Source organism: Fukomys damarensis, unplaced genomic scaffold (genome assembly GCF_012274545.1).
Source record: "Fukomys damarensis isolate Sample0158 unplaced genomic scaffold, DMR_v1.0_HiC HiC_scaffold_39, whole genome shotgun sequence".
Taxonomy (NCBI): Eukaryota; Metazoa; Chordata; class Mammalia; order Rodentia; family Bathyergidae; genus Fukomys; species Fukomys damarensis.
The window spans coordinates 91,781,240-91,797,993 of record NW_022900951.1 but is presented as its reverse complement, the minus strand read 5'-3'; positions in this window follow the sequence as shown (position 1 = coordinate 91,797,993).

The window sequence follows — 16,754 nt, the reverse complement described above, 5'->3', positions numbered from 1 at the left end:
GTCACATACAGCCAAAGGACAACTGGCAGATGTTTTGGTAAGATCCCTGGAGGGTCTTGACTCCATTTTGAGGCTGCTGTCCTTACTGCTTAATACTCTCCTAATTCCATCTCAACTAATCTTATTACATTCTTCTCTCTGAAGAGGTGACCCTAACTGCCATTAGGGAGAGGGGACAAAGACAACTCTGGCTACTTAGAGCAGTACAGAGGTGGTGAGAAGGGGTTTAGGGGCATTTACCACAGGGCTTGTCTAGTGGCCAGAGGGAACCTCCATGGCGCTTTCCATCTGCGTAACTACCAGCAGTTTAATAGACTCTAGGCAAGAGGAAACAAACAGAATAGGAGACTGAGAAAACAGTATCTAAAAGTGCAGAGAAATAGCTACAGTGTCAATACTGGTATAAAGGCTCATATAAGGATCCAGGCCCACCTCATAGGGATTTAAAGAGGGACCCTTGCCAAATCTCTTGGTTAAGGTTGCTATTGAGATTTTTATATGTCCAGATAAGGCATTTAACTTCTGCAAAGCTAGTCTCCACCTTTTAAGAGTTGAATATCTAGAAGCTGCAGGACTCCTTGTGGAGTCCCACAAGTCCCACCTGACTCTGTAGCAAGATCTATTGATCACCTATTTTGTAAGACAAACTCAATGAATAAATTGAAGCTTTTCTCTTGGGCACCACTGGCTTTGATAGTGGTCTCCCAAGATTGCTAAAGTACCATTGATAGGTTTTGGATAGAGGCATGGGCATTGGTTATGCGTATTGGCCAAAATAATCTACAAAGAATCTCTCCTCTTAGTCCCATCCACTCAAGGACAGAATTGTCAGCTCGTAAGATCTCAAATTTCTCAGGCAAAAATAAATGGGGGCCCTTAAAAGGCCTCTTAAATCTAGACTGAGTGAGAGTCTATTTTAGGAAAGAATCTAGATTAGAGATGGGTTCAAACATTGAGAAAGTGGATTGGTTAAAGAATCAGATGTCGGGGAGAACACTGACAACAATACAACCTCCCCTCCACAAGAAAGACAGAGTACAATATAAAAGCTTCTTTATCATGACTCATCTCTTATCTTTTGAAGAGTCAGGTGATTTTTTTCTTGAAGGGGAGTTTGAGGTCCTTTGGTGGCTCACAGATATGGTGGTCTGTCTCTTCATTTTGGGGTGGTGATGACATTCAGGGTTTGAGTCTAGTATGATGTATTTAGGACTTGATTTTTGTCACCTTGATGGCTATTGGAGTGAATGGGATCACGGTGTGCTGTGCCTCCCAGGTTAGTTTTAGAGAAGGTGAAAAAACAGAGGAAAGACTTCCCCAGGACTGGGTTGCTGGATTGGAATATAGAATGGGTACCTGTTCCCTGGGACAGAATTTGGAGAATTGTTGGAGGGTATGTTGAAAGTTAGCCAGTGTTGTTATATCTTTGATCTGACTGCAGTTTTTCAATCTGCTAAGAAATCATTGATGAGAAAGAGGCATCAATACGATATTTTAAAGGGCCTGAGTCTCAATGTCTAGGGTGTATTTTTGATACATATTAGGGCCAAAAGAAGTAGTGTAGGCTAGAAAAGGTGAATGTCCTGGGTAAGCCTTTTAAGATGTTGTTTAATGGTGTCATTTTACCTTTCCTTAGGACTGTGGCCTCTAGGCACCCTGTCACTAGTATTGAATTTCCAGGGCTTGGTATACTCTGTGGGTGTTGGCAGACTTTAAAGGAAGGATCACTGTTACTCTGGAGGCTTTGGGAGAACCCAAACCTGGGAATGATTTCTCATTTTAAAGTCTTTATCACTTCTACCTCACACAAGAAGGCCTCTACTCAATTGGTGGAAGTGTCTACCCATACTGAGAAGTACTAGATTCCCCTGCTCTTGGGCATATGGGTGAAATCTATCTGCTAATGTCCCCCAGGTATCTCCTACTGTCACAGGAAAAAATGAAATATGAAATATATCTCCCAACCTGTTAAGTGTATGATACACCAAGTTATTGTTCTTTAGAAATCTAAGAGTGAGTCCTAGGAATGACAGAGGTTAAAAGTAGGAAGATATTGATAGGAAAGCTCCTGAGGGGCAGGAGAGAGTCCTGAGTGGGTAGCCCAAGGAACACTCTTTACAGAGAAGTTTCATAGGGTGAAAACCACTGTGGATAACATGGGTGTTCTTTAGAAATCTAAGAGTGAGTCCTAGGAATGACAGAGGTTAAAAGTAGGAAGATATTGATAGGAAAGCTCCTGAGGGGCAGGAGAGAGTCCTGAGTGGGTAGCCCAAGGAACACTCTTTACAGAGAAGTTTCATAGGGTGAAAACCACTGTGGGTATAACATGGGCCACAGCCATGAACATCCAATAAAGTTACAAGTATGGTCACGTAGGTAATGGTGGTCCATTTGGGAAGCAAGTAACGTAGTAAGACTGGATGGAAAGAACAAGGATTCTCCTAGGAGGAGGTGGGTCCAGAGGTCTCTGGTAACTCCAGGGTGGTCGATACCTACCTGTACTTCACTGAGCCCAGTTCTTTGAAGAAGTATGTGGGTCCAGTCATCTTGTCTCCATCTTGAGGCCTGGTTTACAGCCAACATGCAGCTTTGTTCTGGCCCTCTAGAGGACTTAGCCCTAACTGATTGCCTATAATATTTCTACCTAGCTCATCTATATATAATACTACTTTTTTGGTTACCAGGGTGTAAAATCTTTTTGTTTGGAGAGTTTGTTGACAAAATTTATATGCTTTTATAACCTAGGGTATTGTTTTAATGAAGCCGCTTTAATAGTTAAAGCTATCTGTTATCTGAGGCATCTAGGTAGAGATGAGAGTGGTGGGAGCCAGGAGGGCATGTCCCAGGACCCTTTACTACTGTGGGGTCTGGACCATCTGGGAAGTGTCTCTGGGAACATTCTGACTTCTAGAGGTCTCCTTAGCATATAGAACAGGGCTTGGTTAGCCTTTCATTATTCCAGAAGTGATGATCCCTTTGGAATTCTCTATGAAAATGCCCTGGCCTTCCACAATGTAGTAAGTCATCTAAACATTTGAAAGCCCTGGGGGATGAGTTGTTTCTCTGAAGGGCAGCTATCAGGGGTTCCGCATGTTTCTCTGTTTCATCTCTTTCTTTAGCTTTCTCTTAATCGCTATTGTAGAAGACTGTGATGACCACTTTGAGAAGGTTTTGAGTGATACAAAGTAGCAAGGAAGAGTTCCCTTGTACTCTATAAATTATATTGGGAAAAAAGGGCAAGAAGAATAGAAGCACACATACACAAACATGCTCATAAAATAAAAATGGTAAAACAATGGAATAAAAGTGTGGGGTAAAATATACAGAAGAAGGAAAAGAGCAAAGAATAAAAAAGTAAAATGAAAATAAAAATGGAAAATAACACAAATAAAATATAATAAAAGAAAATTTTCTATTGTTTTGAATGTATGGCTCTTTTCCTCAGCTTAGGGTTAAGGAGCAGAGCTCAAACCAGGAGGTGTCTCTGTTCACACTGGAAATTTAAGGTGGCAGTCTGGCCCCAGATTGGTGCTGGTGTAGAGACCTGCTTACACTGAAAACACAGCAGCAATGTGAGCTTCCAGTCCTGTGTAACTCAACCTGCACCTGGCCCCTGACTTAAGGAGCCAGATCTGTGTTCATAATCCTCTGTCTCTCAGCAGGATTCCTCCCAGTGTGCTCTCTAACTGTCAGCAGTCTATAATGACTGTCTTTTCCTCGTCCATTCAGGGAACATGACAGTGTGAAGCAGCCAAGGGTCTGCTCTGGGATCCAGGTTCAAACACTCAGCGCTTCCCTACAAATGCATCTCCGCCAGCTCTTGCTCCACGGTGTAGATGTGGGTGCTTGTAATGGGGTCACTCAATTGTTGATTGTGGAAAGTTATTGCCAGTTTTTTTTTTTACATCTGCAGCTCCTACTTTTTATTTTTATTTTTATTTTTTTTCAGCTTTAATTGAGTTTATTGGTACATTTTAGGGATACAGTACATTTACATTCATTGTTGGGATCTTGTACCTCTACATGACAAATCTTGATTCTCACTTTTTTCCCTTACCTCTGTCCTCCCTTCACCCCCTCCTCCCCTCCCCATCTACAAACACTTTATTTTCATCTTTTCATTCTCTCACATTTTTTTCTTTTCCCTTTTTACTCTTCCTCTACCCATCCCACCTTCCCTACACCTTTAGCTCCTTTCTTCCCATTTCTAAATGTCAGTGATCTTATCAGGATCTTATGCATTGTTGCAGATTATTCACACCAGGGAAGCTATTCGGTATTTACACATGTGTGACTTATTTATTTCACTTAGGAGTATATCTTTTGTTATTGCCAGTTTTTAAGGAAATATCCCATATGGCCTGTCACTGGAGATTGGAGATACAGGACAGATCTTGGAGAAGTGTGATGATTGGTACAGAAGAAGAGTTGCCTTTAATAAACCAAATATCAAGGGTATATTTTCTTCTAGCTATGTTCATTTGAAAAATACCTATGTTAAGAATAAAGGACAAGCCAGGCGTGGTGGCACATGCCTGTAATCCCAGCACTTGAGAGGCTGAGGCAGGAGGATAGCTGTGAGTTCAAAACCAGAGTGAGCTACATAGTGAGTTCCAGGTTAGTCTCAACTACATAGTGAGACCCTGTTTCAAAAAACAAACAAACAAAACAACAACAACAACAACAACAAAGAATAAAGGACAATTTGAAATGGTTATTCCTAAGACTCTGTTATCACAGAAATGACAACCACATTAACAGACTGGAGAACCTTATGGAAGCAGCTCTATGTACGAAATAGGAAGAAAAGGGCTAAAGGTGTAGGGGAAGTGGGAAGGGTAGGGGAAAGGAAACAAGGGAAAAGAAAAAAATCTGAGAAAATGAAAAAATGGAAATAAAGTGTTTGTAAGTGGGGAGTGGAGGAGGGGTGAAGAGAGGGCAGGGACAAGGGGAAAAAATGAGAACAAAGACCTGTCATGTAAAGATACAAGATCCCAATGATGATTGTAACTGTACTGTATACCTAAAATGTACCAATAAACTCAATGAGAAAAAAGAAAAAGAAATGAAAGTGATCTCTTCCTTCCACTGTGGTACATCATGAATGAAATCCTGGTTCTGTGGTGGCAGGTACTGGTTGGCCATCTCACCCATGACAAGATAAAGAATATGAAGCACCATATTGCTGCTTCCCTGGACTTGGGCAATGAATAATCGACACTGGACCTGGTACCTTGGAAAGAGTATATAATGCTGGGGCCAGAGGACATCAGCATTAGTGAGGTTTACCAATTGATGGAGTACCAACATCATAAGAAAGACACTGATGGAGTGTGAACCAATTAAATGTAGGAAAAAAGTATACTCTATAGAGAGAGAGCAGACCACTATGAAAGAGAGAGCAAAGTGGCCAAGAGCTCAAAAGTGGCCAAATTTTGTGTCTCCTACTCCTCAGGCTGATGTCAGGTTTATACAGTCCTATTAAAAACATTCTTAAGTTTGTGCAAGCATTGAAAATAGCATTCTCTGACTAGGCCCAAGCATGGGGCTTTGGGAACTGATTTTCTGTGCACTTCTTGGATCTCTGTGATTGACAGGTCATGCCCACTTTCTCAGCCAGTTTATTATACCTTAATCTTCTCCTCAGTACTTTACTACATTTTGTAAGTATAATTCAAAGTAAAACAAAATTAGAAATTTGAAATAAAATTGACTCAAAAACAGATAGAAAATAGAAGAAATAAATTGCTATGGGTGATGTTGAGAATTCTCTAAGAGAGACTTCTCTTTAACCCCAAAGAAAATCCCCAGAACAAGATTTTATAGTGTCAGAACTGAGATTTTATAGATGACTCTTTAACAAAAATTTTTGTTACACAATCTGTTCTAGAAATAGTTTAGGAAGAAGCCTTCTGAACTCATGAAATCATTATAAACAGCTAAGTAAGGTAGAAATATAGGCAGTCAGTAGGGGTAGGCCCTTGAGGGAGTCAATATAAAGGATGAGAACATATAGGCTGGAGGTGAATATGTTGGAGGTCAGGCCTCAAGATAAAGACAGAATGATCAGGCCTTCACACCTACCTCCCCATGAAATGAGATAATTGTTATTGATGCAGGAAATGATACTGGAGATGAAATATGAAATATTATACCTCCCAACCTGATAGATGTCTGATACACTGAGCTCATGTTCTCTAAAAATCAAAGAATGAATTCTAGGAACAATGGAGGTTAAGAATAGAAAGATATTTATTGATAGGCTAGCTCCTCAGAGACAGGAGGGGACCTGAATGGGTAGCTGGAGACCCCACTATACAGCAGAGTTTTATGGAGTAAACCCATGTGGGTATAATATGGGCTATAGCTGTGATCAACCAATAAATTTACAAACATAGCCACTTAGGTAATAGTGGTTCAATTGGAAAACAAGTCACAAAACAAGCATGGATGGAAAGAACAAAGACTTATCCCAGGAAGTGGTGAGTCCAGAGGTCCCTGGTCACCCACTAGGGTAGCTAATGTCTATCTAGACTTCTTTAGGACCAGTGTTTGTCCTTTGAGGAAGTATACAGGTCTGTTCCTCTTGTCTTTATCTTGAGGCCTAATCTCCAAGTGTCTTCAGCTGCAATAGTGGTGTTTCATCTTTGTCCTAACTCTCTTAAGGACCTAGCCCCATTTGACTGCCTATAATATTTCTACCTAAATCAGCTGCCCATAAGAGTATTACCTGGTCTAATAAAGTCTAGATAGACATCAGTCAACCAGGTGGGTGACCAAGACCTCCTAATCCATCTCTCCCTAAAAAGGCTCTGTTCTTTCTATGTACACTTGCTACATGACCTGTTTCCCCATTTGGATCAATATGACCTAAGTGATTATGCTTGTAATATTATTGGTTGGTCATAGTTTTGACCCTCATTGTACCCACCTCATGATTTTGTAACCACCTCCTGAATTTGCTCTATAAAATTTCCTTTGAGAAGTGGGCTCATTGATAACCACTTTTGGGTTTCCTCCTGTCTCTCGGGAGCTGTCTCTCTCAATAAAATTTTCCTACTCTTAACATATGTTTTTCCTTAGAATTTATTCTTTGATTTTGGGGAACATGAACTTGGCGTATCTGATATTTAGTAGGTTGGGAGTTATATTTATTTCCCCTATATCAAAATGAAATGCTGATAATCAATGAGAAAAATAATAATGCCAAACTAAGTATATATTTTGTATCCCTGACTTTCTTTTCATTACTGAATGACCTACTTTCATTTATTTTAAAACACTATATCCATATCCTTGAATATGCTTTTTCTCATAAGGATTCCTTTCCGGTTTTTATTTTGAGAAACAACAAGCACAGGAGAAGCTCTAGAAACAAGAATACTAGCTGCCCTTTTGAAAGAGAAATTTACATCTCTATAGCGGCTCTCTATTTTCAAGGATGTCTCTCTCTCAACACCTGGGTTAGGAGGCTATTTTATCAATGAGAAGATACTGAGTAAATCTGCATAACAGACCTTACCCTTGTATACCCTATTTTTCCTGGTCATTTCCCTTTATTGGCCTCCTAATATCTGGCTTTTTTGGTTCAGTTGAAGGTGACATTCAAACTTAAATTTAGAAACACACCTTTGTGATTTCTCTGGGTGTTTCCCATGAGGTATACATGTTAATAAACACTGTGTGATTTCTATTGTTAAACTGTCTTCAATTACAAGTGTCCACCCAACTAAAAACCATGGATAGCAGTAAGGACAATAATTTTTTCCCTCCACTTCTGGACATGCACTTGAATGTGCGTGTGTGTGTGTGTGTGTGTGTGTGTGTGTGTGTGTGTGAAAGCTTGTGCATGTGTATGTGTTAAGGATTGTGAAAATTGTCAGAATCAGAATGGAGTTATTTACCTCAAACCCTAACAAAGTTGGGCCGGGGATTTAGCTAAGCAGTTTGGTGGCCTGCCTTGCAAGTTCAATCCCCTGTAGCAAAAAACCCCCAAAAAACCCCCAAAACAAAAAACAAACAAAAAAATAAACAAACAAACAAACAAAAACCCTAACAAAGTCAAGTTCATAGGTCATGAATGAGATATAGGGCTCAAAGTAATTTAAATATGCAAAATAATCCGAACAAGAGAAATATAACTTCCAACCTGCAAGATACCAAAAACGCTGAGTTTGTGTTCTCTAAAATTGAAGAATGAATTCTAGGAACAATGGAAGTTAAGAGTTGGAAGAATTTATTGAGAGAAAGATAAGCTTCTGTGTAAGAGAGACAGAGGGGGACCAAAAAGTGGATTGTGGTCCCACTCTACTTCCCAAAGATATTTTATGGGACAAAGCCTTGAGGTGAAGCAGGTACAAAGTGGGACAAAACTATAAAATCCAGTGGAAAATCACAAGATGGGCATAAGGTGGGACAAAACCGTAATCAACCAATAAGATTGTAAGTATAGTTACTCAGGTAATATTGATTAAATGGAGATCAAATGGGGAACCTAGTCACATGGGCTACTTAAGGATATTTTGGTCCCCAATTAAGGTGACTGATGTTTATTTAGAATATCAATCGCTGCTATTCATCCCCACGAGAAGTATGTGGGTGTAGTAGTTTCTCTCTTTTTAAAGTTAACCTTCAGGGAATGTGTTTCACTTGTTTTTTATGGTGAAGGCCCAGCCTTGCCCAACTGCCTTATAATATTTTGTAACTAAATTAGCTGTCTGCAATAAAGGGAGGTCTATATGTATAGTTGCCTGATAACAAAAACTATCAAAAAAGAATGTCTCTCTTTAAAAAAACTGAGATTGCCAAATCACCTCCTTGTAGAAAATAATCACACCCTTTCACACAAAAATATTTCTATGAGGCTACATACCTAGCAACTGCCTTTCCAGTTTTGGACTGATAACATACTTGTTATTGATCCTTTTAGTCAAGGATTTTTGTTTCAAAGCAACTTATGTCACCCTCATTTTACCTTAAAAAAAAAAACTTTGTCTCCATATCATACATATACTGGATTGAATTCCCAGTTCTTCTGAGATAAAAATCTTTGTTTTGAAGAAGCCAGTGCCTTTGCTACTCATATAGGTTGATAAAATACTTACATATGTATTTTAACAGCTTTATTGAATTTTCACTATATACTATAAAATTCACCATTTGCCTTTTTTAAATGTACAACTGAACTTTAAAGTATCTTTATTGCCCCAGTAAGATCTCCCCTTCCCATTCAGTTTCCTATCCTCAGACCCAGTGAATCATTGATCCACTTTCTATTTATTAATTTGCTAATGAACCTGCCTTTCAGTTGAATGGCACTCAGTGTTAGGAAAGGAAAAAAGAAGCTCCCCTGCCACAGACAAGTCTTTGTTAGAGGCCCAAGAGGGATCAATCTGGTTAAAGGGACCAGAAAGGCACTGTCTTACAGTCTATGGTGTTCTTCCACAGCAACTGGGAAAACTTGTAACAAAGGGAATTGCTGTTATGCTGAAGCTGTCAAAGCAAAGGGTGAAGGGAGTTGTGCTTGCTTGTGGGGAGGCAAAGTTTCATCAAAGACAGTAATCATTAGGCTGTCATAGCTGCTAGCTGCAGTTTCTCTGAGAGGGGGTGAAAACTATAGTTTCTGGGCCATATCAGCCTGGGGCTACTTGTACTGGGAAAGAAAACCTGAAGTCCTTAAGACTTAGAAAGGGGCTGAAGTGGCTGCAGTAGCTGCAGTCTGGGCCTTTCACTCAGCAGCAGGAGTCACTGAATTTTTAATCACAACTTGGAAAGACACTCAGAAAAGGGCAGGAAATTTGGTTCAGTGGTGCCCGCACCTTCCTCGAAAGCCCAAAGTCCTGAATTTTATCCCCGTACCAAAAGGAGGAAATGTTTTGTGAGTTGATAGCTGTTAGGCTATTGGTGCTGCTCAGCAACTCAAGAACTCAACCGATGTGGTAGAAAACCTTTATTTGTGGTGAAGCAGAAGCATGCTATGTGATTGTCAGCTGCCCTTTTATATGTTGTGGGGGGCTTGGAAAAGAGTGCGTTGTGTGTAGACCTGATAGTTCAGGGGTGGGTCAAGAGATATGTCAGGGGCAGGGGAGGTGGAGGTGTTCAATAGGGTTTGAAAGAGGGACATTGTGAGTTGAAAGAGGGACATGCTGAGGAAGTGACACCTAAGTCAGCACAGCTTATCATGGTTTCAGGGGAAGGGGAAGTTTGTCAGCTCAGAGAGCAGAAACTTACCAGGGCTTTTGGGGGAAGGGGAGGCTAGAGGGAAAAGAAAACTTGTCAGAGCTTTGGGAGGAGGCTAGATGGGGAAACTTGGGCTTTCATCACAATGGTAGTGTGTCTTTTACTGAAATAAAATTTTAAATTTATATACTCACCATATATTTTGATTATACTGCATAATTTTGATGGGCAAACAAATTCAGGTAGCTGGGGTCCAGATTCAGACCTTTTCCAATCCCTCACTTCATACTACAGGGAGCAAAATGTTGTATCTTTGGATTCATTGCTTACACTATATTGTTCACAGTAAATACACGTATTCTAAGTGTGTAGCTCAATAATTTTTAGTAGATGGTTAGATTTGTACTGTCATTACCATAGTTCAACTTTAGAACATTTTCATCACCTTCAAAATTTTCTCATGCTTGATTGCTGTCAGTCTCCACTCCTGCTATCAGTCCAAGGCATGGAGATCATACTTCACAAAAATTAAAAATGAAAAAATAGTCCAAATAAAATATTTTCATGTGTATTGCTTCTTGCAATGCTAATTGTATTTATTGCTAAAATATGACTTTATAAAAATAGTGGGAAAAATAATGTTACCAGATTAAAATAAAGGACTAAGCATTAGTGGGCAAATGTAGCCTACAGATAATAGAAATGAGAATCGTCCCATATTTTATTTTATTTATTTTTAAAGTTAATTTTATCGGTACATTTTAGGTGTACAATATAATGACATTTATCATTGGGAATTTGCACGTTTATATAATCAATCTTGGTTCTTATATTTTCCTCATTCCCCTGCCCTCCATTCAATCCCTCCATCCCTCCCTATTATAAAGACTGTGTTTCCATTTTGTCATTTTCTCATATTAATTCCATTCCCTTCTTTCATTTACCATACCACTCCCATTTCCTGTTCCCCTTTGCTCCCTTTCTTCCTATTTCACATTATCTATTAGTCCTTAATTATCACCTTTTAGTCAGTTTCTCACACTAGAGAAACTATTCAGTATTTACATGTGTGTCCTATTTAATTCACATGAGTATCACCTCAATGTGTATTCATTTAGCAGTCAATGTCTCTAATGTCTCATTCATTATAGCGGAGTGGTAACACAATTTATTAAAAAAAACACATTTTCTTTATCTAGTCTCCAGTTGATGAGCAGTTGGGCTGCTTCCAAGTTTTAGCTATTACAAACTATGCTGCTATAAACATGGGTGCACATATATTGCTATGATATGATTCTTTTAATTCTTTGGGGAAGATACCTATCAGGGGAATAGCTGGGTCAAATGAGACCTCCCATCCTAGTTCTTTGAGGTATCTCCAGACTGATTTCCAAAGTGGTGGCACCAGTCTACCGTCCCACAAGCAGTGGAAAAGGGTTCCTCTTTCTCCACAGCCCTGCCAGCATTTGTTATTGGTTGATTTCATGATAGTAACTATTCTTTCTGGGGTGAGATGAAATCTCAGTGTTGCTTTGATTTGTATCTGTTGAATGACCAGAGATGTTGAACATTTTTTCATAAGTTTGTTTGCTATTGCTACTTCTTTGTCTGAGAAATGTCTGTTCATTTCAGATGTCCATTTTTGGATTGGGTCTTTAAATTTGGGAGGTCTGATTTTTAATAGTTCTTTTTTTTCTCTCTCATTGAGTTTATTGGTACATTTTATGTATCCAGTACAGTTACATTCATTATTGGGATCTTGTACCTTTACATGACAGGTCTTGCTTCTCATTTTTTCCCCTTGTCCCAGCCCTCCCTTCACCCCCTCCTCCCCTCCTCATTTACAAACACTTTATTTCCATTTTTTCATTTTCTCCTATTTTTTTCTTTTCCCTTATTACCTTTCCTCTACCCTTCCCACTTTACCTACACCTTTAGCCCTTTTCTTCCTATTCCACATTGTCAATTATATCACTAGGATCTTATGTACTATTATAGTTTTTCACATCAGAGTAAATCTATTTAAAAAGTTCTTTATGTATTCTAGAGAGTAAACCTTTGTCTGAGGAACTGCTGATGAAAATTTTTTCCTACATTATGGGTTCTCTTCATGCTGTTGGTGGTTTCTCTTGCTGTGCAAAAGCTTTTTAACAAGAAAAGATCCCACTTGTTGATGGATTGTGCTAGATCACATGCAACTGAGGTTTTGTTCATGAATCTCCTATGCCAATGTCTTCAAGAGTTCTACCTAACCTGTCTTCCTCTTTAGTGTTTCTGTTTTAACATTTAGATCTTTAATCCACTTTGATTTTATTTTAGTGCATGGTGAGAGATATAGGCCTGGTTTTAATATTTGGAAGGTTGAAACCCAGTTTTTCCAGAAACAGTTATTAGAGAAGCTATCTTTCCTCCAGTGAGGGTATTTGGCACCTTTGGTCAAAGATGAGTTGACTGAGTATATTTGGAGTTGTTTCTGCATCTTCTAATCTGTTCCACTAATTCTCAGGTCTATTTCTTTGCCAATACCATGCTGTTTCTATCACAGGAGCTTTGTACTATAGTTTAAAGTTGGGATTGTTTTACCCCCCCCACCTTGTCTTTGTTGCATGGAAATGTTTTTGCTATTCTAGGTGTCTTCTGGTTCCAAATGAATTTTTGGATTATTTTTTCAAGATTGGTGAAGTATGTTGTTTGTATTTCAATTGGGATTGCATTCAATCTATATAGCAGGCTTGAAAGTATCAGACAGAAGCCTTTACAATTAGGACCTGTCCAGACCTTCTTCTGTGTGCTTATTCATCTGTTTATTCATTTGTATCCTTATTATAAAGTGGCAAACATGTATAGAGTATTTCTCTGAGTTTTGTGAGTCATTGTAGCAAATAAACTTGAAGAGGTTTTAGGAACCCTCAGTTTATAACAAAGTTGGACAGAAGTGTAGTGCTATTTTTTAAAATCTTAAATATCCCCCAAAGGTCATGTATTTAGGGATCAGTCACGAGCCTGTACTACTACTGGGAGGTGAGGCCAAGTGGAAGGAAGTTAAGTCACTGGGGATATGCCCTTGAAGGGGATATTGAGACCCTTGACAAGAACTTTAAACTCAGCCATACACAAATCCTCAGAACATGGACAAAAATACTTGCATAGACAAATAATTTGTTGAAATGTAATATGAATGGCCTCTAATCCAATTCCCAACAGAGTTTTCATTCCCACCTGTAATTTAATCAACATATTTCTATCAGAATTCCTGTCTAATCTGTTCAGCATAGATAACTGACTTGACTCTACTTGGTGATGTAATCCAGAAGACTTAAAAATTGGAGTTTGAAAAAGTTTGTAGATGCAGGCTAGAGACACCCAGAATGTTGTAAGCAGAACTTAATGGGCAATTCTGGTAAGGAATTAGAAGACATAGATACACTCTGGCAGAGGAAATTTCAAGGCAGCACAGCATTCAGGTGGTGGTAAAGGTATTGGTGATTGCTTTTAGCCAAGTTTACAGTGAGAACTAGAAGCAAAGAGCACAGTAGACAAATTTGAAAAGCTTGCAACTTTCTCAGAAATGAAAGAAATGTGTGAAAAGTTGTGGTTAAGGAGGGTTCAGTTGCTAAACAGATTAGCATTATTTTTAAAAAAGCCATAGGGGCCAGGGTTTTGGCTCAGTGATTGTGCCACCTGACTTGCAAGCACAAGGGCCCACGTTCGATCCCTGGCACACACACACACACACACAGAGTCAAGTATAGTAAAACTTTGGATTGCCAGTAACTTGTTCTTCAAGTGTTTACAAGATGAGCAAACATTTCTAACAAATTTAAACTTGATTATAACTGAGCCAGTGGTTCAATGGTTCTCTCTATCTCTGTCTCTGTCTCTATCTCTAGCTCTTTCATTGTGGGATCGTGGGTGATCATCTCCCAACAGCAAGAGGTTATGGAAAAGATTTGTTCTGTAAAAGAGGAGAAAATAGCAGAGAAACCCCTCACTTCACGTAAAATTAGGGAGATGTGTAAAATGTGGGAAACAGTGCAAAATTTTTTAGAAAAGCACTCTCCCCCCCATAAAAAGCTGTAGTAGTGAGAGTGATGAATCTGTTAATAACAATACAATGAAACATATTCCATCGAGCCAGTAGATAGCAGTGATTCTATTAGTGATAGTGAAAGTAATCCTACACAATATCCCTCCTCTGTCTTATCTCCCTTATGCGAGCTACAAAGGTTTTCAAAGGTAAGTGCAGATCAACTTCTTCTTCTTCTTTTTTTTTTTTGTACCAGAAATCAAACTTGGGCCCTTGCACTTGCAAGACAGGCGCCGGAACCACTGAGCCAAATCCCCAGCCCTATTCTTCTTTATATATTTTTTATTATTTTGTCTTACATTATGATACTATAACCATTTTATATGAATATTTTGGATTGTTGAATCATCTAAATTTCCATTATTTTTATGGGGAAATTCATTTTGATACACAAGTGGTTTAGATTAAAAGGATGTTTCTGTAATGAATTTATGCTTGTGAACTAAGGGTTTTACTATAATTTGCTATGGAATAATGGGAAAGATACATCTTAAAAATCAGCTAGTCTTCATTTGTTACAGACTTAAAGTCACTTATTTATTTGAGAAGTGAAGTTGGGGATCCCTGATTCCACAAAACAGTCTAGAAAATTGTTTCGCCTGGATTCTTTCCCCTGCATTCCTCCAACCAGATACCTAGAGGCTGCTGTAGTTGTGGTTCAAATGCTACTCCAACCAGTGTCAGACCTTGGTATCATTCTTTTTTTTTTTTTTTTTAGTACTGGGGATTGAACTCAGGTCCTTGCACTTGCGAAGCAGTGGCTGGAACCACTGAGCTAAATCCCCAGCCCTAATTTTTTTGATCCTAGTTTTTCAGGTCTGAGAAATGCAAGAGTTGTGCCATCATAGAGGCTTTCACCAAGATTTGGAAGGAAAGCATAGCAGAAAGTATGTGAGGTTCAGAGTCCACGCCAGTGCAGTGTGTGAAGCTGAAGCTACAAAGACCCCAGGAAGTTGAAGATGCCAAGAATGTGGAATGCCTACTGAAGGAAGCTTCAAGCAGTGAGTGGAAGTATTTCTAGAGAGCAACCAGGTGTGCTGCAGTCAGCAACACAGTCAGAGTGGGGCTTCCCAAATTTTTTGAAGCTCATATCATGCTGCTATGTGTCCCAGGTACTGGACACAGAGCTACAGGATTTAATTTTTGCCCTGATGAGTTCTGGTTTTGCTTTAGTCTGATCCTCCTTATGATATTCATATCCCTTTACTTTAAAATGGGACTGTTTACCCTATGCCAGGATATGTTATAAGTTATTTTTTGGGTTTCATATGGTTTTACAGCTGAGTTTACCTTGAGTTTTGGAGGAGACTTTGAACTTGGATATTTGGGCAATGCTGTAAATGTTAAGAATTCAGTAATTCTTGCAGATAAACTAAATGTATGTTGTAGTATGAGCCTTTGTGGGCTAGGGATGAAATGTTGTAGATTGAATCTCTAGTGTTCCCCAAAACTATGTGTTGAAGCCTCAATTGCTGTTCTGTGGTACCATTGGGAGGACCTTAAGTAGATGGGGACCTGGTGGGTGGAAGTTAGGTTACTGGGGACATTCTCTTGAACAGGGGCCCTGAGTCTTTCTTCCCTCTCTGTCTTTGCTTGTCTGCCATCATGAGGTGAGTAGCTTTGTTGCACTGTGCATTCCCAATCAGGTGTAATGTGCTGTCACAAGTCATGAACTGAAATCACTGAAAATGTGAACCCCAATAAATCTTTCTTTCCTTTAAATTGACTATCTCAGTTATTTTGTCACAGTAAGAGAAAGTTGAATAAGATATATGAGTATCTAGGTACTCTATTTTGCAAGTAGCATATGAAGTAGAAGGGAAAGAGCCTTGAGAGACTGAGCCTGTCATCTGTGGAGACTGTGCTGACTCTAGGTGTTGCAGAACCTAACATTGGGTTCCACAAACCCATCCCCTATTTTTCTACTGAAAATTTCTACATTAACATTGTAGTAGCCAGCTGTGTGTCTTAGTACCTTTGCCTGACAGATATAGGAAGCAATCTTTATGTTTACATAGTTGGTACAGCAAAAGACAAAGTATGTGCAGCAAGATATTTCTCACCATGGGCATCAGTGAACCAGTTGCTTCAAGTAGCAGTTTAACTGTTTTACCGGGGATCGAACTAGCATCTTTGCACTTGCAAGACAGGCAGCGGAACCACTGAGCTAAATCCCTGGCCCTAACAGTTCAATTTTTATCCCTTGACCCTTCTGGGGCTCAAACAACTCATGAATGCAAAGGAATGAGGTGTTGGTGTTTTCTTCTCAGGGACCTGAAGTCAGGCTAGTACCACCTAGGCTGACTCAGCACCAGGAAGGTGTAGATGTTAAGAGAAAAGTCAAATGTGTTTTGTCATCCAAGTACACAGGAATAGAATCACCTAGGATGGTGGCTATGATGATTTCAGAGGTATCAAAAGCCATCTAAAATAAGACTTAAGGGACTGGGGATTCGATCCCTGGTACCAAAAAAAAAAAAAGAAAGAA